The sequence below is a fragment of the Phascolarctos cinereus genome, unplaced genomic scaffold (genome assembly GCF_003287225.1).
Source record: "Phascolarctos cinereus isolate Bilbo 61053 unplaced genomic scaffold, phaCin_HiC Scaffold_5;HRSCAF=322, whole genome shotgun sequence".
Classification (NCBI taxonomy): Eukaryota; Metazoa; Chordata; class Mammalia; order Diprotodontia; family Phascolarctidae; genus Phascolarctos; species Phascolarctos cinereus.
In genome coordinates, this window is record NW_027555958.1 from 328,765,233 (window position 1) to 328,769,653 (window position 4,421).

The window sequence follows — 4,421 nt, forward strand, 5'->3', positions numbered from 1 at the left end:
ATACAAAATGCTGTGTTTGGCATTCAAAGCCCTTCATTATCCAGCCCCCTCCTGTCTTTCCAGTGTTCTTAAACCTTACTCCCCAACTCAGTGACACTGGTCTGCTGAGTGTTGCACAAATAAGACATTCCATCTTTTCACACATTTTTTTCTGGCTTTCTCCCATTCCTAAGAATGCTGTCTCTCCTCCCCTCTGATTACCAACCCCTTCCATTTCCTTTAAGTCCCAACTAAAATTCCACCTCTTAGAGGAAGCCTTCTCCAACCATTCAATTCCAGTGCCTTCCCTCTTTTAATTATTTCCTATTTATCCTGTATATAGCTTGCTGTGTGTATGTATATTTGGTGAACCCCCCATTTCTTTTTGAGTTTGACACCAGTGTTCTAGACCATAAAAGTGTGTTTTCTAAGGTTTGCTTACAAGGAAAAGGTCCCTACCACCACAAACTGTGCTGTAGACTTAGCATAGCCAGAAGGCAATGCATGAGCCTCACCCTGGGAAAGCTATCTCTCTGATCATGGTGTTTCCCCAGCCAGCTAATGCCTCTTGTCATGGAGGTGACCCTGGATTCTTGGAAGCTCTGCCAGTAAAGCAAGCAAGGCTTTGAAGGTGATAGACTGTATACCTATTTTCAAAGAACAGCCTAGTTAACTTTGCAGGGCTCATCACCAGGTGGGCAGCAAGGCAATGGACTTTTTAATACCAAGAACTCTCAGATAGCCAACCAAGTTAAAGAGGGGTCGGGGATCTGCAGCATTAGAGAGAGAATCCTTATCAACAAAACTACAGATTCTTGAAACATAAAACTATAAATGGAAATACACATATACATATATGTATACATGTGTGTATAAATACAAATATATTCAAAAATAATATGCCAAAGTGAGTTAGTATAGAGTGTAAACCAAAAGAGAAATCTACCTAGTCTCAGACTTGGAGACCCCTTTTAAGCTAATATATTGAGCCAGGGTTCTCTTTGTTGTTGCTTAGTGGTTTTTTACTCCTTTCCAACTCTCCTTGAGCCCCTTTGGGGTAGCTAGGTGGCACGGTGGCTAGAGCACTAGGCCTCGAGGCAGGAAGTCATTGTTGTTCATTTGTTTCCATCATGTCTGACTCTTCATGACCCCATTTGAGGTTTTCTTGGCAAAGCTGGGTGGTGCAGGGGATAGAGTTCTGGGCCTGGAGTCAGGAAGACTCACCTTCTTGAGTTCAAATCTGGCCTCAGACACTTACTAGCTGTGTGACCCTGGGCTAGTGACTTAACCCCATTTGCTTGAGTTTCCTCATCTGTAAAATGAGTTGGAAAAGGGAATGACAAACCACTCTAGTATCTTTGCCAAGAAAACCCCAAATGGGGTCACGAAGAGTCTGGACACAACTGAACAACAACAGCAAATGCGAGAAATTAAAGAGTTAAGTTTCCACATAAGTAGATAAGAAATCGGCACAGACAAGCTAACTTCTCTGCCCAGGGGGGAGTGACAACACAATTCTAGGCACAAAATGTACGTTAAGGGTGGGATCACATGTATGTAAAATGTACGAACAGGGTGTATAAGGAAGATTGTAACTCAGAAGGATTAGGACCAATCCTGATCCAGAAGGGAGAAGTTAGGCAATTACTAACTACAAAGCTTGCTCTTGCTTCTGTACTCAGCACACGCTCCCCTTCAAAGGAGGTGTGCCCGCTTCTGGGAAGAATAGAATAGATGCACTTCAACCTCTTTAATAAAAAGTCTTTGAGACACCAGTCTTCCGAATTGTCTGGGGTCTTCTTTATAACACAAAGATACTGGAGTGGCTTGCCATTTCCTTCTCTAGTTTGTCTGACAGATGAGGAAACTGAAGCAAATGAGGTTAAGTGACTTGCCTAGGGTCACACAGTAAATGTCTGAGGCCAGATTTGAACTCAGGAAGATGAGTCTTCCTGACTTCAGGCCTAGCATTCTATCCACTATACCACTTAGCTGTTTCAGGGTTCTCCAGACTTTGACAAAGTAACCTCGATAAGCCATGATAATGTTATATACTCTAAATCCCATACTTGGAAGGACGTCATTTGTCTTCACCTGAATTGTCTAATCTTTGTTGGTCCGGATGAAAATGGCAAAGCAGGAACTGGAAACCAGGCATCCCAATGCTTTTTCTACTTGATTTAAAAAAAATTTTTTTAATTAAATTTTATTTTATTTTCAGATTCACATTCTCTGATTTATATCCACTTCTTCCCTTCCAGTTGAAAGCTGAAATTTCCTATATATACTGTCTTTCCTTATTAGAATGTGAGTTACTTGAGATCAAGGACTGTGAAGTTTTCCTATTTGTAACGTCAGTACTTTGCACACAGTAAGTGCTTCATAAATGCTTTTTTCATTCATTCATTCATTAACATTCAACACTCAGGACTCTCTACAATCCAGCCTCAAATATTTCTTTAGGCTTATATTCTACTCCTTCCTCCCCAAAAAATTCTCTGCTCCAGCCAAATTCATCGTTTTGGTGACTCCTAAATATTTTTGTTGTTGTTCAGTTGTGTTTTCTTGGCAAAGATACTGGAGTGGTTTGCCATTTCCTTCTCCAGCTAATTTGACAGATGAGGAAACTGAGGCCAGTGAGGTTAAATGATTTGCCCAGGGTCACTCAGCTAGTAAGTGTCTGAGGCCAGATTTGAACTCAGGAAGATGGGTCTTGCTGACTCGAAGCCTAGTGTTCTATCCACTGCTCCCTAGCTGCCCACTCCTAAATATACCTTGTACATTTTTTTCCTTCAGTCTTTGCTCATGCTATTTTCCCACTCAGAATGCACTCCCTATTTCCTTCCGCTTATCTAAATTCTATCCATTTTTCAAAGGCCTGCTCAGGCATCACCTGCTTTATGAAGCCTTTTCCAAAGTGACATCCCAAGGGCAGCTATATGGCTCAGTGGATAGAGCACCAGCCCTGAAGTCAGGAGGACCTGAGTTCAAATCCAGCTTCAGACTAAACACTTGACACTTACTAGCTTATGTGATCCTGGGCAAGTCACTTAACCCCAACTGCCAAAAAAACCCCAAACAAACCAAAGTGATATCCCTGTCCCTGAAACTTCATAAACACGATTATCTATACATGGAAAGAATGAAGACTTGGAGTCAGAAGACTTGGGGCCAAGTCCCAGCTCCAGTACTTCCTAGCTTTATTACCCTGGGCAAATCATTTAACTTTTCTGAGCCTCAGTTTTCCCATCTGTAAAATAGAGATAATAATACTTCCTCTCCCTACCTCACAAGATTATTGTGAACAAAATGCTTTGTAAACCTTAAAGCACAATAGAAATGGGAGTAATTATTAATTTGGCACTTAATTTTCACTATTTACTATTTATTATTTTACCTATATTTCCCTGCCTTCCCCCCCCCCCACTTTATAAGTACCTGGAAGGCAGAGCCTGGGTTTTATATATCATTATAACTCCAGTGCTTCATATAGACAATAATACTCAATAAATGTTTATTGTTATTGTTAAATGTTTATTTATGAGACTTCATTTTCCATCTCTTCCTTCCCTACCTGTTGTGTGGAACAGGGGCCTTTAAGTCTATTTCCTCTCTTGGTAAAAGAAACCTTGTTTGGCTGGCTGGGAATATACAGATCTATCTTAGAACTTCAATAATGAAAGGCAGAAGAGAGATCAATTTCTCCGAAATCTTGAGGCAGATTCCTAGCCTAAGCCAGGGAAATAGGACTGTGGACCTTTGATGTCCTTTCCAACTCTGTGATTCTGTGAAGATTCATCCACAAATAAAGGCAATAGGCCAACTGATTGGTTTAGAAGAGAGAAAAAATGGTTTTGTGCTAATTGCTAGATTGAAAGAATGTCCATGGGGGCAACTAGGTGGTGCAGTGGATAGAGCACCGGCTCTGAAGTCAGGAGGACCTGAGTTCAAAGCCGGCCTCAGACCAAACACTTGACACTTACTAGCTGTGTGACCCTGGACAAGTTGCTTAACCCCAGTTGCCTAACAAAAAAAAAAGAAGAGTGTCTAGTATCAAAGGTGAAATGACCTTTGGGAGCGTGATGCCAGATAGGACTTCAAAGGGCATAGGAATTACTTCTTTTATCCTTTCTAGAAAACCAGTGACCTCCCCTTTTCGCCACCCAACTCATATGGGGCATCTTGAGAGGTTGTTGAACGGGTTAAAAGTAGGAAGGGTTGGCAGAAGTATGAGTGGCTTTGGCCGAAGTCTTAGGGGAGATGAAAGGGGAAAGGAGTATCAGACCAAAAAACCAGAAAATCACTAGTGTTTATTCATCTGGTCAAACCCTAACTTCCCCCAGGCCTCTCTATTTCCTGCCCTCCCCCAACTTCCCCCACTAATAATTTTTTATTATTGCTAAGAGGCTCATTTTATTTTCTAAGAACAGCCTGGATACAAA